The sequence below is a fragment of the Schistocerca serialis genome, chromosome 4, assembly GCF_023864345.2.
Source record: "Schistocerca serialis cubense isolate TAMUIC-IGC-003099 chromosome 4, iqSchSeri2.2, whole genome shotgun sequence".
Classification (NCBI taxonomy): domain Eukaryota; kingdom Metazoa; phylum Arthropoda; class Insecta; order Orthoptera; family Acrididae; genus Schistocerca; species Schistocerca serialis.
This window is the reverse complement of record NC_064641.1, coordinates 448,513,056-448,532,077: the sequence shown is the minus strand read 5'-3', so window position 1 is coordinate 448,532,077 and position 19,022 is coordinate 448,513,056. Positions and strand designations below refer to the sequence as shown.

General features: G+C 40.2%; 1 protein-coding gene across 1 annotated transcript in view; it reads left to right on the top strand.

Moving 5' to 3' along the window:
• The first annotated feature begins 5,272 nt into the window (after window positions 1-5,272).
• The window catches only part of LOC126475084 (ABC transporter G family member 23), a 380,919-nt gene continuing 367,169 nt past the window's right edge, over window positions 5,273-19,022 (top strand). The window contains exon 1 of the mRNA XM_050102651.1: window positions 5,273-5,310. The gene's annotated coding sequence lies outside the window, so the exon portion shown is untranslated. The remainder of the gene's footprint in view (window positions 5,311-19,022) is intronic.

The following is a 19,022-nucleotide window of genomic DNA, read 5'->3' as shown; positions in this document are numbered from 1 at the left end:
GCAGTCGGTATCTAGGTTATTTATCTATACTGCAACTAAACGGCTGGATCGCCTTGAATGAATTTTTGTGTATGCATTCAAGTGGGGGCCCATATTTCTGACGAATTGTTTTCCATCTCAAGCTTCTCTCCTCTGGGACAAATATAAAGATTCCATGAGCGACGACAGTCTGCATCACATTCGGATCGCTGATCAAGATCCCAAAATCGATTTTTCGCCGGAAGTATATAACGAGGCGCTAATAAAGATTGAAGATATTTGCATTCTGATTTCGAATATGCCACTCATTCATTTTGGTATGCCCTCACCTAACCGCCCAGCAACAGACATAATTAACGGCGAGATTCAGCGCGAACAACAGTTCAATACGGTCTCTTTAGCTACTTTCGTTGAAAATAATGAACAACTACTCACTGATGAACAAAACAATGTATACGATCGAATTAATTTGTCAATTGCAGCAGAACAAGGTGGATTTTTTTTTTTTTTTTTGACGCACTAGGTGGCACTGGAAAAAAGTTTCTCATCTCGCTAATACTTGCGCGCGTTCGATCACAAAATCACATTGCGCTAGCAATTGCTTCATTAGGTATTGCAGCCACTTTGCTTGATGGCGGACGGACTACGCATTCAGCACGCAAGTTGCCGTTAAACATTCACGCAAATCCAGATGCAGTGTGCAACATAAAAAATAATTCCGGTATGGCTAAAGTTTTGCAAAAATGCGAAATTATTATCTGGGATGAATGCACTATGGCCCACAAGCATTCACTTGAAGCTCTCGATAGAATGATAAAAGATCTAAATAATAACACCAGGCTTTTCGGTGATGCCTTATTGCTGTTGTCCGGTAGACAAACACTCCACGCGCTACATATGCGGATGAAATTAACGCATGTATAAAACAATCATATCTATGGCGAAATGTCAGTACAGTACGTCTTAACACAAATACACGTGTTCAACTGCATAATGATCCATTGGCACTATCATTCTCCGAGCAATTGCTCAACATTGAAAATGGAACAATACCATTGCATGAAGACACACAATGCATCAAATAGCCAGACAATTTCGGCGACATGGTAAATACGAAAGCTGCTTTGATTGAAAGCATATTTCCAGATTTACAAGCTAATTATATTAATCATGCGTGTCTTCGTGAACGAGCTATTTTAGCCGCAAAAAATATTGATGTTGACGCTATTAACTTCAAAATACAACAGTCATTGCCCGGCAATGAGATACTGTTCAAATCGATCGACACTGTTACCGATCCTGACGAAGCAGTCAACTATCCTGTTGAATTTTTGAATTCACTGGATTTGCCAGGAATGCCACCACATAACTTGCGATTAAAAATTGGCTCATCTATGATTTTGCTTCGGAATTTAAATGCACCTAAGCTATGCAACGGTACAAGATTTTTCATAAAAAAATTATGGGCAATGTTCTTGAAGCTACAATTTTGACCGGCAAATTTGAAGGTGAAGTTGTTCTCCTGCCGCGAATCCCAATGATCCCTTCAGACTCATCCATTCCTTTCAGACGTCTGCAATTTCCAATTCGCTTTGTATTTGCCATGACTATTAATAAGTCACAAGGTCAACACAATGTCGATTTGTGGGTTGGATCTAAAAAATCCTGTCTTTTCACGTGGCCAATTATATGTGGCGTGTTCTCGCGTTGGAAAACCGTCAAGTTTATTCATTTATACTCCTCAGGAATTGACTAAACATATTGTTCATCAACTCGTATTAAGATAAAATTAAACAAACATTATTGATTATAACGAATTGTTTTTAGAAAAATTGATGTTATTTCAAAATAAAGAATAATTAAATTATTATATTATTTGTCTATCATTTCATACTTTGTTTAATATCCTAATCGCTTGAAATATCGTTTATAGGGCCTACTCTTGCTGAAGAATATATTTTTAGAAATATCACAACATAGGTCATGGGTTAAATAAACCTTTGGCTTGTAAATGGGTGGCTGATTTTTTTCTACATCTTCCTTTCATTGGTTATTCAATCTTTTTCTCATGGTCACCTCCCCCTTCGCAATCTCGTCCAGGAGATCTGAATGGGGAACTACTTTGGAAACTTTGGCCAAGGGAGAGATCGTCATGGCGCTTTTCAATTACAGGTGACATGCCCTGTCGATACACGTTAATATAATGGTTTCCATTGCCTACTCCATCCTCATGCTGTTGATCGTTGCTGGCTCTTCCGCCTTTGGGGGCAGTTGCCCACCCCTAGGACAAGAGAGTGCCCTGAACCTCTATCCGCTCCTCCGCCCGCTTTGAAGAGACCGTTGGCAGAATAAGGGTGACTCCTTATGCCGGAAGTCTTCGGCCGCCAAAGCTAATTACTAATCAAAATTTAAGCGGTGGGGGGGGGGGGGGGGGGGGTCCGAACCCGGGACCGAAAACATAGTGATTACGAATCAAAGACGCCACCTCCAGATGACGGGTAAGTGAGTAAAGTATAAACTTTATATTCGAAAGTCATCATTACGGGTTTCGGATTTAAAGAAAAAGTTATTTTCAGGCGTCTTTTTTGCTGAGGGTTCGATTTGTACCCATTTACTGGTGATACAGTGGCGTACATTCCTGAGCAACAATACACAGTGTGTTTTTATTTCTCGTGTAATGACGTTTGGTGAGCAAGACATGAGAGTGTTTCTTCTTAATAGTACATCGAAAGCACAGCTACAGATTTAGTGCACGAACTCAAAATACATTCTAAGAACAAAACAAAAAAAAAATTACGCACCAGGAAGGAATTACCCAAACTGAACGGAAATCAGTAGGTGTGATATACATGTACAGACAAGCAAATTATCACCATTTCAGAAAAATCGTATGATTTATTCAAGAGAAAGAGCGTCACAAATCGAACAACTCAGTAATGCGTGATCCACCTCCAGCCTTTATGCAAACAGTAATTCGGCTTGGAACTGATTGGCAAAGTCTTCGGATGTCCTCCTGAGGGGTATCGTGCGGAAGTCTGTCCATCTGGCGCCTTAGATCGTCCAAATCCCGAGCTGGTTGGAGGACCCCACCCATAAGGCTCCAAATGTTCTCAATTTGTGAGGGAATTGGCGGCCTCGCTGGCCACGGTATGATTTGGCATGCGGTGGAAACTCTTGTCGTGTGCTGACGGGCATTATATGCATTATATTGCTGAACTGTAAGCCCAGGATGGCTTGTCATGAAGGGCAACAAAACGGGATGTAGGATATCGTCGACGTACCGCTGTACTGTAAGGGTGCCGCGGATGACAACCAAAGAGGTTCTGCTATGAAACAACAAGGTACCCCTGACCATCAGTCCTGGATCTCGGGCCGTATGGCGGGTGATAGTCAATTTGGTATCCCACCATTGTTTTGGAATCTCGTTGTATGGAGTAGGATTGTCTGCAGTGATGAGTCCCGCTTCGAAATGAGACCCGATGACCAGTGAAGACGTGACTGGAGACGCTCCCGACAGTGGTGGAGTACCAACCTTACTGTTGGCCCGACAACCAGGAGTGTTGGTCTGGGGTGCCATTTCATTTTGTAGAAGGACTCCTTTGGTTGTTATCCGTGGCACCCTTGCAGCATAGCGGAACGTCGACGATATTCTGCTCCCCATTTATTGCACTTCGTGACAAGCCATCCTGGGCTTACATTTCAGCAAGATAACGAGCACCGGCACACGGCGAAAGTTTCTACTGCCCGTCTTCGTGCTTGCCAAACCTTATCTTGGCCAGTAGGGTCGCCATATCACTCCCCAATCGAGAACGTTTGGAGTATTATGGGCAGGGCCCTCCAATTAGCTCGGGATTTTGACGATCTAACGCGCCAACTGGACAGAGTCTGGCACGGTATCCCTCTCGAGGACATCCAACAACTCTGTCAGTCAATGCTAAGTCGAATAATTACTTGTAGAAGGGCCAGAGATGGAGCTACATGTTACTGAGCTGTTCAATTCGCGAAGCTCTTTCTCTTGAATAAATCAACCAGTTTTTCTGAAACTATAATAGTTTTATGGCTATACTTTTACATCACTTCTACCGATTTCCGTCTCATTCGGATAATTCGCTCGTGGTACGTGGTCTTCTTTTTTTCTTTTCTTTCTTTGTCTTATAGTGTGGTTCCTGAAAAGCAGCATTCGTAATGTTCTACCTTATGTCCATTAAACGACTTCCTGGAAAGCAACATTCGCAGTATACTGCCGTATGTCATGAAACGACCACAATCAAAGTTCTGAACCAAAAAAGACTGCAGCACTTACATGAAGATGGCATTTTAAATCCTCTGTTGACTTTCGACTAAACGTTTTGTATCCTTCTTATAGACGGTCGCTGTTAAATTATAGTCTTCGTAATTCACCTCCAGTGTTCCACAACCTTGGAGCATTGCTGTAGGTGCGGTTTCGTTTATGACAGTAAGGCGCTGGCGTTTATTACCATGGAAACCACTTCTGTCCCTTGAATAGCTAACACATTCTGTAGTACCATGGTATGTATCGTCACCACAAGATTGCTGCAAGTGTTCCTATCCACACAAAGAAGTAGTAATTGTCTAAATGATGACCAGAAATCTCTCTCAAAGATCCCCGCTGTGAGTTACACAAAGAAGCAGACGGCTAATGCCATAGGAGAGAACTGTTCCACAGTTCCGACTGGAGGTATCGCTTACTAATGATCTGATGTGTTTACATAGCAATATTAGACTGCCAGTTCCAATTAGTGTGTTGATGAGACATGTGTATGCGCTTTATGTTTTCAGTATGTCTGTACAGACTTTATGGAAGCAGTTGTTCTTGTGGTGGTCTTCAGTCACAAGGTTGGTATGATGCAGCTCTCCATACTAGACTGTATTGTGAAAGCCTGTTCATTTGTGTATAGCTCCTGTAAACCCTAACCATTTGAAACTGCTTACTGAAGCTAGACCTTGGTTTAACTGTACATTTTTGACATCCTCCCCCTCCCCCCCCCCCCCTCTTCAAACACAGAAACACACACAAAATTCCCTCTGCTACGAAATTAACTATCCCTTGAAGCATCGACATCTATCCCTTCTTTTAGTCAAGTTACGCCACAAATTTATTTTCTGCCGGAAGCAGAAGATTCCACATGAAATCATTTTTGAGACAATTATTCATTACTGGAACCTTCCACAATATCGAAGCTATTTTGCTATTACCCTAATTATGAACATACGAAAATAATTTCTTTCATCTTGTTTCAGAATCAGTGACGTACGCGGTTGTACAGTGAGAGGACTGACAGCAGAGCAAAACACTTACTCTTGTTACAGGTAACCGACATTTTGATTAAACAAGTAATTTATTGTATTTGTTACTCGAAGCGCTGTTTTGGCAGTATGCTGATTGCAGACTGTGGCTACTGAAACGTATTAACAGACTACATACTACCGTCTGAAGAGACGACTTTCAGAGGCTAAACCTCTGTCTGCAAAATAAGTGTCATATGCTTTAACCTGTCCACCCTTACTCATGTAACACAGACCAGTTAAAAAACACAGTCGTAATCTACAACGTATTTTCACGTTGATAGTAGCGAAATAAGTATTATTGTTAAGTTTCTGCCAAAGAAGAAATTGAAATTCAGCTGGACTGCAATATAATAGCGGAACCAATTAAAACACTGCAGAGTCCCATTTCTGGTGGTTACCGAACTTCAGTTCCCATCCCAAGCATAGTTGCAATATCTCTCCACCGCGGCAATTAGCGGAGCCGGTTATGTTTCAGCAGCCACGAGAAGGCGAAAGTAAAACACTTCACGCCGTAACCTTGCTACCAGAAGCTGGTTTTTGCACGTTCCACACGTGCAGATTTGGGATCGTTAACTGAGACATATTGGGATTGCAGCCTAGTGTATACTGAATCACATATATGTCTTCGTAATCGCTAAAACGACTTAGCGACGTTTTTCTTTCCAAATGTACGTGTGCCAAAGTAATTAAAGAATCAATCAGTCAAAACAAGTTGGAACATTTAACATGTTGTTCACTGAAAACATGTAGCATGTTTCTGTGTGTATTTTCGCAATAGATGAGCATACTACTGAAGACAGGAACCACGAAAAACTAAAGTAATGCAGTAATATAGCGAAGGTCCTACAGAACCCAACAATCTAGAATATCAGACGTGAATAAAAATATTCATTGACGATGTCACAAATGTGCTGAAAAATATCTAGGCAGAAAAAAGAGCAGTTGTTTACATAACAGGCGGACTAGAATTCTACATCTACATCTACATACATACTCCGCAATCCATCATACGGTGCGTGGCGGAGGGTATCTCGGTACCACAACTAGCATCTTCTCTCCCACAACTAGCATCTTCTCTCCCTGTTCCACTCCCAAACAGAACGAGGGAAAAATGACTGCCTATATGCCTCTGTACGAGCCCTAATCTCTCTTATCTTATCTTTGTGGCCTTTCCGCGAAATGTAAGTTGGCAGCAGTAAAATTGTACTGCAGTCAGCCTCAAATGCTGGTTCTCTAAATTTCCTTAGTAGCGATTCACGAAAAGAACGCCTCCTTTCCTCCAGAGACTCCCACCCGAGTTCCTGAAGCATTTCCGTAACACTCGCGTGGTGATCAAACCTACCAGTAACAAATCTAGCAGCCCGCCCCTGAATTGCTTCTATGTCCTCCCTCAATCCGACCTGATAGGGATCCCAAACGCTCGAGCAGTGCTCAAGAATAGGTCGTATTAGTGTTTTATAAGTGGTCCCCTTTACAGATGAACCACATCTTCCCAAAATTTTACCAATCGAAAACGACTACCCGCCTTCCCCACAACTGCCGTTACATGCTTGTCCCACTTCATATCGCTCTGTAATGTTACGCCCAAATATTTAATCGACGTGACTGTATCAAGCGCCACACTACTAATGTAGTATTCAAACATTACAGGATTATTTTTCCTATTCATCTGCATTAATTTACATTTACCTATATTTAGCGTTAGCTGCCATTCTTTACAGCAATCACAAATCCTGTCCAAGTCATCTTGTATCCTCCTACAGTCACTCAACAACGACACCTTCCCGTACACCACATCATCATCAGCAAACAGCCGCACATTGCTATCCACCCTATCCAAAAGCTCATGTAGGTAGATAGAAAACAACATCGGACCTACCATACTTCCCTGGGGCACTCCAGATGATACCCTCACCTCCGATGAACACTCACCATCGAGGACAACGTACTGGGTTCTATTACTTAAGAAGTCTTCGAGCCACTCACATACTTGGGAACCAATCCCATATGCTCGTACCTTAGTTAGGAGTCTGCAGTGGGGCACCGAGTCAAACGCTTTCCGGAAGTCAAGGAATATGGCATCCGTCTGATACCCTTCAGCCATGGTTCGCAAGATATCATGTGAAAAAAGGGCGAGTTGCGTTTCGCAGGAGCGATCTTTCTGATGCATGGACAGCAACTTCTCTGTCTCAAGGAAATTCGTTATATTCTAATTGAGAATATGTTCGAGAATCCTGCAACAAACCGATGTTAAGTATATTGGTCTGTAATTTTGATGATCCCTCCTTCTACCCTTCTTATATACAGGCGTCACCTACGCTTTTTTCCAGTCGCTCGGGACTTAACGTTGGGCCAGAGATTCGCGATAAATGCGAGCTAAGTGAGGAGCCAATGCAGTAGAGTACTCTCTGTAAAACCGAATTGGAATCCCATCAGGACCTGGCGATTTATTTATTTTCAACCCATTCAGCCGCGTCGCAACCCCAGGCATGTCTATCACTGTGTCCTCCATATGGAAATCTGCACGCGACGCAAACGGCGATATGTTTGTACGATCCTCCTGCGTGAAAGATTTCACAAATGCTAAATTTAAAATTCCCTAAATTTAGCGTGCGTTTCTGTTAGAGCTTTAAGCCCAAGTGATTTTGAGTAAAGTATACATTTCTCATTTCGTAAATATTTTCAGTCTTCAGTTATTATTTTTATACCGTACATTTTCAGTTGAATTTCTAGAAATGCAGCAACAAGAAACATTGTAAAATTTGTCGAGAACTGACCACAACCTGTATGTAAATAACGAAGCTACTCATGTCATTGATATCAACCACTCATTATATGACCATCAAAAATGACACAGCCCTACAAGAACGCTATTTTTAACATATTTCTATGCCGTAATATCGAATATTGCCCCCGCAGTACCACAATAAAAGAGTTACAACTAAAAACGAATATGAAATCGTTTAACAAAGTAATTTTATATGCCTATATTAGGAGTGATTTAATTCTGACAAACTTTCAATTATTGTTTCATGGGCATTATACTATTCTTAATAAGATTTTATAGCCAGGCAGGAATTATTTTACTTGTTGATTGCTAATTAGAGTAAATTACTAAAGCCTGTGCTGCTACTGAACGAACATTTCGTGGCACTATTTCAAGTCCGTCTCGTTAAATGAGCGGTCAGCGTAGATGGTGGACGCGGGTTCGATTCCAGGCACTGCCAAGGATTTCTCCTTGGTGAGACGGCTGGTTCGGGGTGCACTCCCTCGTGATGTCAATTGAGGAACTACTTGACCGAACAGTAGCGGCTCCACAGTCTGGAAAGTATACAAAAACGTCGGGAGAGCGATGTGCTGACAACATGCCCCTCCATTCCGTATTCCCGTGACGCTGCAAGACCGAAGATGACTAGGAGGCCAGTAGACATCCCTTGGGCCTTCGCGACCTTGACTAGGAGCTCGTTCTATTTCTATCCAAAGAATGACTCTCATCAATACGTATCATGAAGCCAATTAAAAGTATTTACGTACTGATATTATTTGCGAGGTGTCTTCTGTGTGTCTTTGTCTAGTGTATTTTATCACGTTGGTAAGTGTGGTCGAAAAGATTTCAGTGCGGAGTCGTTAAGCTCCCATTTCGTTGTAGGTGTAGATCACTAACAATTTATTCTCGCGTAATTAATGCTTCAGGTGCTCTATATAATAATCATTATTCCCGCTATCAAAGCTTACTACTTTGGTAGTATTTATTTATATTGTAGTTGACAGAACAGTGGCGTAGTTTTATGTATGCACCACTCGGCTGATAATGACTAGTAACACGCTAGCGTGTAGTCAGATCACCAGACAGTTAAATTGGACTCCTAATCAGGAATGTCACTAGTGGGCGACAGGGTACTGTGTCTGCCGACATCGATGAAGAATCAACTTAGATTAATGCTGACAAATGAGAGCTGGATGCATACTAATGAAAAAATATCATTTCGATAAATTAGAAACGGATTAAAGAATTTGTTGGACTGGAACCTCTCGCGTCGAAGCCATTCGAGCAGACGAAGTCCGAAGACGAAATATGAAAACGGCAGAGAAGGACGAGAAAACAGTAAGAAGACTCTGTCCAGTGGCAATGTTCCTACGACAAAATTAACAGTGCTACCATCTCTCCAGTAGGGGCCTCATGGAAATGTTGACTCCATAACGAGCTCTGGCGCTGCTATCGGCCAAGAAGTATTTACAGGCTATTTATAATGACAGTCGACACCAGTACAGTCATTAAATAATTTACAAGAGGATCGACTGAAGTAAACTTTATAATTTCTTTAGTTCCAGGTATTCAGCATCGTACTGCTAATGTAGATAATGCAAGTGATGAATTGCGTGGTATAAGACAGTTTCGCTGCATATGCACGGTGAAAATGACTTTGAAACGTCCCCTTTGAACAATTATACATGACTGTGCTTAAACTGACACACAATATTTTGTTAGCGCAACGCAATCTGACTTTCAAAATTCCCTACAAAAGAATAGCCCTGACTAACATTAAACTATACCTTTCACAAATCACTTACCTCACAAAAATCTTCGCTGCTCGAGCTACTGCAATACAGCGAGCGCCACTACTGCCAGCTAAATAAAAGATTCAAACTACGGAAAGCACTAACTACTGATAGGGATAGTTAGCAAATGAAAGATATTAATAGAGAACAAACAATGTATTTACCTTGATATCATCATATATAAATATAGCAGTTCATGACAAATTTCAAAACTCCGCCATCTCTCTCCCCACATCCACCACTGCTGGCGGCTCACCTCCAACTGCGCAACGCTACGCGCTGTTCACAGCCAGCTGCCTAACACTACAATGGCGAGTATTACAACAATGCAAAGCAGCCACAGATTTTCATACAGAGGTGGCGTTACCAATAAAAAGACCTAAACAGCCTACTTACATAGCCCCCATGCTCCCCACAAAAAATTTTACAAATTGGTTTGGGCAGTGGCCAATACAGATTTGAAAAAATTTTCATAATTACAATAACAAAGAAATCAAATGCACACACTTATTGATACACTGTTTGTCAAAAGCTAAAATTTTTTCACAGTCCATAAAGACAGTCCTAATCGTTCATCACAGTAAAATAGCAGTGTTTTTCTCAAAGTCTGAGCAGTAAAAGAAAATGCACACAGAAGTAGTGGATTTCCATGCTGTCTTGAAGAAGTAGTGTTGTCCTTCCAATGGAAAGACAGTGCTGACTCTTGACATGCAGACAAGTAATGGGCCACAACAGAGCAAACCCACAGCAGAGTCAATCGACGTTTTGAAGAATATTGGTAGGTAGGTCATCACAGAGTAGACCCACTGTAGTCCTGGTAGAAATAATGGTATTGATGGATCATCAAAGATGTAGACCCACTGTAGTCCTTGAAGAGATGGCCAGCAGCCATCTGTTGTGACTGTGCAGGTGCACAATCACCACTGAAGAGTCTTGTGGATAATGTAGCAAGTCCATAAACCACCACTTGTGCACTCACAAAGTTTTTGGAATTGTCCTTAGAACCAGCAATGCTGTTATCCAGTCCCTTGCTGAATCATTAACACACATGCAAACACTATCAGTCCCTACTTCTCACATATTGTCCATATACTATGACCAACGGAAATGTGTGCAGTGAAATGAATGCTTACAAGTTACTTAGTTTGATAAACTGGTGTCAATTACAATTTTATAACATGAGAATACAATAACAAAGGTACAGAATACATCATTAAAAACATAACAATACAGATAACATTTGTAGTACAGGCTTTACAAAAGAATCGAACTAACATATACATCAGTGGAATTATGACATGAGTACATACATAAAAGATCACAATAACTTTTGAAACATCAACTTCACACATGAGCATTAAACAGAACAGAATTAATAATGTCTAACATCTTTACAAAGTAAATAACATATTATTAATGCCAATTATATTCGAGGATAACAGTATTCCTCATCATAGTGAATGTAGCTTAATATTAAAAGAAGAAAAAATTCTATGAAACTACACAGAGACAGGAAGAAAACAAATACACAAGGGTACACAAACACATAGTGGGATAACACCAATAGGAAAGGACAGGGGTCGTTTTCAGTGTAACATGTGGTACTGCAGTCCAACCCAAAACTTCATATATCTTTCCTCTTATTTCATCCTTTGTTTCCACCAAGAAAAATTCTATCTAAGTATGCTTTCTGTATTTATATGTTCACACATTTCTTACCTCAACATTTATTTCCAAGAAAATCCTACCTAAACCTGTTTTCTGTACTTTTTTCGTATAACTTCTCAATGCATTTCTTCCAATTCATCGCAACTCATTCTCTTAGAGGCTACCCCCTCTTAAGCTAACTTAAATCTACTAAGCTCAGATGCTAAACTAAGGGACGAGGCAATGCAGCAGCACAAAATAAGTAACACAAACAGCAATGACCAAAAAAATGGAAAATTGCAAAGCAAGCTACAGTAAATCTAAATTACCAAGCAATGCAACAGTACAACTAATATGAGCCAATGTGCAGCAACAAGAAAAATAAATCAGTAGTAAACTGGCTTAGCAGAGTAACACAAAGTCAAATTCAGTAACACTATGCCTGGCAAACAGCAGTAACTTACCCGTATACCTAAACATGACATAGCTCAAGCAGAAAAAATATTACAGTAAAAACAACAATGCAGATAAGGGAAATGTATATTCACATCTTAATGTCTATGTAATTAAAGTGGTGCACCACAAATTATTCTACAAAAGAAATTACCAAGTACTTGAAAAGAAAATTATAGATGCAGTTACTGTTATTAGTCCCTTCTTATTGTTCTCTCCATTCCAAGATCTCCTTTTTCGAAGAATGTGGATCAGAAAGTACTTATTTAATAAATCTGTTGACAGAAAGTGTTCACATTAGCAGATGCATTTAAGTTTATTTTATAAAACCAATGCTGCAACACAGCTGGAAACCAGATATTAAACAAAATGAGCAATCTCTTAACTACAAAGTCAATAGATGTAAAATGTTTCTAATCATTTCATTAGGCATTTTAGTAAATATCATAAATTACGAGCTCCACAGTATGCTTTCAACAAGGAAATGTCAATAGCGAGGACAATGGCCTCCCCTTTCTTTTATTCTACCTGTGCTTCTGATGAGGCACTCACTAATGACTTGTTCTCCCGGCGTCTGACACAGCTGTGTGCCCACAACGCATTATGTGCAGGTGGTCACTTAACTTTCTTACGGAAATATTTACGACAGCAGTTTCCGCTACTGTAACAGTCTCATATACAAAATTTCACGGGTCGAGAATTTGCGTTGCAAATGTGTAGAAACAAAACCCTATAAATATAAGTGTCCAAATAAAATATTCGTCAGCATTGTGATACAGTCACGCATTTACGCACATTTCATAACTCTTAAAGTACGCTTCTTGGTTTCCAACATACTTCTTATTCCTCATATACGGTAGCATCATCTTATTGATCATAAACATATCTCAACAGCATAGTACACATCGTCATCGTAATAATATCATAACATCTCAGTCAATTCTCAAAATCGTCGTAGCTTCCTCCAATAATTTCAAAACCTAAAAAAAATTCTCTGCTCATTTCAATAGTGTCATCTACCTCAAACGTACTTTAAAAATCATGATCCCATACCAAATACATCATTCAAAGCTCTCATAGTATCACAATGGTTCCGAAAAAATATGAACAGTTTACAAAGTACAGACAAAATACAATTTCATAAGTGTGAAGTTATCCAACTGTGTAATTGCGTAAACATCTGTCACTGATGTAATAAAAAAAAAGTTTATCTCTCAGTTACATGATCAGATAGCTGTGTAATTTGTGTGTTAGAGAAATATGGTACCGATGGGTAAAGTTGTATAAGCAAATACCATATTAGCTAGGGTTCCTTGTGGTTGCCACACACATGGTACACAAAGTAGGCGTGTACCCCCCTGAGGATTAATGTAATTATACCCTCAGGTGTTACAGATTACAGCAATGAAATGAAATGTATCACTGAAAACTTTCTTTGTAATTCAAAAATCTTTAAAAATAAATGTTTTAAGTACAAAATTAATCACTCAAATACGTGTACTGTAGCGCTAAATGTGCGTCTTGTTGCAACATAATCTGTGTGGAAGTGTCGTAGTTATCGTCCTCCAAAAGCTAAGTTCTGCAGAAGTCAATGTACTTACCTCATGATAAAAAAAAGTGAAATGCTTTGTGTATAGATATCGTAGTTATTACGCTTATTGTTGTGATGAAGAAAGTACTGTACTGTAACGTATTGTTGTGCTACGGAAAAGGCAGTCTCATTGTAGCTATACCACAAAAGTTACTACTAAAACCTGTTTTACTTTCCAGAATAATTCAGAAAAACTGTGCAGATATAAAACAGATATAGCGCAAAAGCAACATTGTAAATTGTCACTCATTAGTAGCGTCATGATAAAATCGTGTATCTGTCACATAAACTAACCACTGTGTCGTCTGGTATCTCACAGAAAGTACTTTAAACCCAGAATGTATTTTCAAGTAAACCAAAATGTTGCATTAAAATCTCATTAGCAGTACCAGTATGTGTCTTAAGTATGTAAGCCTTATAGTCGTTCCATAATCATGCAACTAACAAGCAAGAATGCACACACACAATAACACTGGGTCATCTCTTCACAATAACAATGCATTCGTAATTTCTGTTTAAAATGTTCCCTAGGTTCTTGATTGGATATTTAACTTCAAACATTGTTGCATGGTAACAGTTTCTAAGTCTGACAATGCATACTAGAAATGTGAAGTGAAAAGTTTTATGGCAAAGACAAAGTTAAAAAGCAGATTATCTCTCAATAAACGGTTTTACATGTGAAATGTGGTGTAAACCTTTACTCCTCCTAGTGCACAGAGTTTCAACTTCAAAGCAATTATCATGTGGTATACATCGGTAAAGAATGCTAAAATTTTTCTCAAGGCTAGCGCCTTATGTTATTTTTCTCGGACCCAGCGGGCGCACGCGGCTGCCTGCTGTGCGAGTCATTGTCTGTCTCTTTGTTGGCGCGCGCCGTTATTGGGATTAGGAGACCTAACTTCTACAAATTCACTCTGACGAGAAGGCCCTACCCTGTTTGAATCCCGCCAGTTCTGATGCAATTCAGGTCTGTCGTTACGAATATATCGTCTGTCGTCATGTCGGTAGATTCCGTAGTTTCTTCCTTGTCCATCACGTGGTGGAGAATTTCTCCCTGAATCGTAACTGTGCGCCGAACTGTTGCGTCTGAAGTTATTCTGCCTCCCTTGATAATAATAGTTTTGGTTCCCATATTATCTGTTTCTCTTATTGTCTCTGTGATAGTCATTACCACGGAGAGGTGATCTTTCCCTGTAGTTATTACTACTCTGCCAACGGTTGTCAAACGGGTAGTGTCTGTTTTGGTCACGATTTGTGTTGTGAGAATAGCCTTGTCGTGTCAAGTTATTACTTCTTTCATCGCGGAACTGCGACGGATGTGACCTGTAATTGTTGTGTTCCTGGTTTCGCGTTCCGCGATTGTCAGTGTCAATTTCTAATTCTTGTAAGAGTCCCTGAAATGCTTCAATGTCGTCTTTGCACCGTCCTGCCAAAATAATATGTCGTAAATGTTCAGGCAGTTTGATTAAGCAAATGCGGATGAGTTCTGAGGGGCTGTATGGGTTTGAAAGATACTGATTCTTATGCAACATGTCTTCAAAATATTTCATAAGACTGGAAAATTCAGATTGTTCGAAACGTTTCATCATTATGATGCTATGTTTTACTCGGTCTTGTGTGGCTTGAGACCAATATGCTGAGAGGAAGGCATGGTAAAACTCTCCTTCACTGTGGCAATCGTGAATGACCGATCGCATTCTTACAGCTGGTTCATTCTCTAAGTAGCCACACATAAATTCTAATCTGTGCTCTAATGACCAATTGGGAGGAAAACAATGAGAGAATTGATGAAGCCATGCTTGTGGATGAATGTTGTTGCCAGAATTCTTAAATGTTTTGAATTTACGTGTAGTAATGAACAGCTTATAGTCAAAGTCATCATGTCGGCGAGTCGCATATCGGTCATTGTTACGTCGTTTCGGCGGTTCCATTTCAAAATTCGGTGCACCTTGCCAATTTCTTTCATAATTTCCGAAATGCCCTGTGTTATTATTTTGTGGCTTTTCCGTATTTCTAAGTTCCTCTTCCCGTGTTGGAGCGCGAGTGTCCTCTGAAATATGAAATTTTTGTATTTTTGTGCCAACTGATCTTGTACTTCCCGGATTTCTCTTTTGTATTGCATATTAATTTGATTCTGATTTTGTTTGAATTTCCTAATTTGTTTGCACTCTTCTGTGTCATTCAGATTATCATCTACCTTCGTAGATAAATTATTGAACTGATCCGAAAGTTTGGCTACTTTCTCCGATAGTGAACACATTTCCTCAGTGTGTTTTTCTGAACCAAGTTTCAGAGTGTCCATTTGTGTTGAAATCGAATCTACTGTGTCCTTTAAGTTTTCCTGAGTTCTTGCAAGTTGCGTAACCGAATCGGTAGATGCAACTGAGTCAATTTTAGCTTGCAAGGTCTCATGATTTTCATGAACAATAGTTTGCAGTTCTTTTATGGCTGCTTCGTGATTCTGTAATACATTTTCATGACGCGAAAAAATAGGTTGGAAATGCTCACAAATTTGTGTTTTTACGTCATTACAGACCTTTTGACATTTCGATTCAATGTTATGTAACTCAGTAGTTAAATCTTCACGTGTTTTTTCAAGTGTGGTGTCTAACTTTTCAAGCTTTTGCTGTGTTTGTCTCTGATTTTGTTCCAGTGTGTCTAACTTTTGAAGCTTTTGCTGTGTTTGTCTCTGATTTTGTTCCATTGTGTCTAACTTTTCAAGCTTTTGTCCCATTTGTTGCATTAATTGTAATAACAATGCACTGGTGTCCGAAACATGTTCCTCAGTGCTTTTCGGCAGTGAAGTTGCACCGGCAACATTCACATTTTGACAAGCGGAAAATGTGTCTTGACTTATTTGAGAAAACGGTGAGAACCCAAAACCTGAGTCTACAGTATTTGCAAAATTGTGTCCTGTCATTCCCGATTCCTGAGGCGAGCTGTTGCCGACCGATCTATCGATAATGCGTCCCTCTTCACTAATTGTTTCACTGTCCACGCCATTGTTTGCCGCCCGCTCCATTTCCCTATGCACAATTACCAAATTACTACTTTGAACATCAGTTAATTCATTACTCGGTGGCGCTAACACACTGCTTTCATTTTCACTGTCATTTCTCAGTTTACTTTGGAGCCTAGTATTACGTTTTTCACACGCCATTATTGTCACAGTATTTCACACGACAACACAGAAAAACACAATTTGAAGATCAAAACTAAGAGAACACATTAACATAGCACTGAAAATAATATCTAGTTAACTGCAGCTGCGAAATACTTGGTGCAAATCTACATGCATGCCACAACTGTTTTACTGTACAACAATGAAAGTCTGCAACTACAAAGGAGATTTTCTCTACAATTACGCGCTAGCAATAAACAAAATCTACACTAATTACACAAACTACAACAAAAAATCAGAAGATTCCAGTGAGGTATCCTCGGCTAAGGGTCGACATATGAAACTTCCCCTTTGAACAATTATACATGATTGTGCTTAAACTGACACACAATATTTTGTTAGCGCAACGCAATCTGACTTTCAAAATTCCCTACAAAAGAATAGCCCTGACTAACATTAAACTATACCTTTCACAAATCACTACCTCACAAAAATCTTCGCTGCTCAAGCTACTGCAATACAGAGAGCGCCACTACTGCCAGCTAAATAAAAGATTCAAACTATGGAAGGCACTAACTACTGATAGGGATGGTTAACAAATGAAAGATATTAATAGAGAACAAACAATGTATTTACCTTGATATCATCATATATAAATATAGCAGTTCATGACAAATTTCAAAACTCCGCCATCTCTCTCCCCACATCCACCACTGCTGGCGGCTCACCTCCAACTGCGCAACGCTACGCGCTGTTCACAGCCAGCTGCCTAACACTACAATGGCGAGTATTACAACAATGCCAAGCAGCCACAGATTTTCATACAGAGGTGGCGTTACCAATAAAAAAACCTAAACAGCCTGCTTACAACTTAAATGACAGACTCTGGGAAGTTGCCAGGGACACCAAAACAAACATGTTCCCCTAATGTCATAATTACCTGTGAGCTCTTTGTAATTCGTGGAAAGCGTAATCGGTCTCAGCACTCGTGCATTTGAGGAGGAATGTAAGAAACATCCTTCATGAGCAATTGCTAATCCATTTCACTGGAACCAGATGATTGTCCACTGAGAGCACAGTTTTCGCAGTGGCGCCTGGAACAGTGTCAGATGCATCCTACATTTCCCGCCTCTGTGCTGCTCAGAGACGAAGCAACGGCAGGGTGCGATAGGGTCTTAGGCACCCACAGTTCACATGTTTTAGTGAGGTTGATCCACAAGCCACATTACTCGCACTCGTCAGTTGTGGTTCTACGTCAATGTGAGGGCAGATGTTGATAGTGACTGTTTAAGTGGACTACATCTCCTACCTAGGCCATTTAAAGACAAGCATTGCTACAATTTCCCCGCCAGAGCATTGCCAGAGTTTCTGGATCACGTGCCACTCGCTACAAGAGAGCGCATGCGGTTCCAGCATGACGGGACGCCGTCGCGTTTCAGTCGTCCTTTGCGTTGATTCCAGAAAAAAGGTTTGGCAGTGTTGATCCTCTGCTACTACTCGATTCCCTGATTTTACGCTTCTGGACTTTTTCATGTGATGAGAGATGTCGTACATTGTTCACAAAACCCCTGCTGAATCTCAAGAGGATCTGGTTGCCCGTATAGCAGCAGCATTCTTTGACCGTCTTAGACAGAACACGACCCACTGGTATAACCTCTGTTTATAGGTCAATGTAGGCATTCTTAAACCTGTACTGTAATTGAAGTAATTGTGATGCATTAATGATTTTGTCTCTTGGTCATAAAGAATTAACATTTGTTTGTGTCACTTTCAGCCCTCACAGGAAAACACATCACAAAAAGTGTTTTCATTGCCCAATGCAACGTCCCATGGTTTGTCAGTTTAATTAATTTTCATCCGGAGAAAACTTTCCTCTATGGGTTCGAAAAGTTCTCACAGGAAAGCAGAAAAAATACTTGTTTTCGTTGTCCCGTGCAACCTCCCACTATGTGTCTGTTTAAATAATTTTCACCCTGTATGTGTTTCAAAATAATTTAAATTTGCATATGATGTGCTTTTAAGCGGCGGCGGTTGTCTAGACTCCAGCCATGGAGAAACGGGTTTAAGTCCCAGGTAGAAGCTGCGACTTTTCCACGTTCCAGTCCGCCCAGGACAGCCCCAGGTCCACTCAGCCATCAAATGAGTACGGGGGATTTTTCCCTCCTATTACCGCAGCGAAGAAAGGCTGCACTCTAACCGCAGTCAGGCCAGTACGCCGCACACCTTTACAAGTTTCGTGTACATTTGTATAAAGTCATTAATGTGCGTAGTAAAAATAATAGGTAATACTGGATACCTTGCTCACATTCATTTAGTTGTTAAATTTCATCGGCTTTGTTTTTACCTGCATGTGTTAAACTT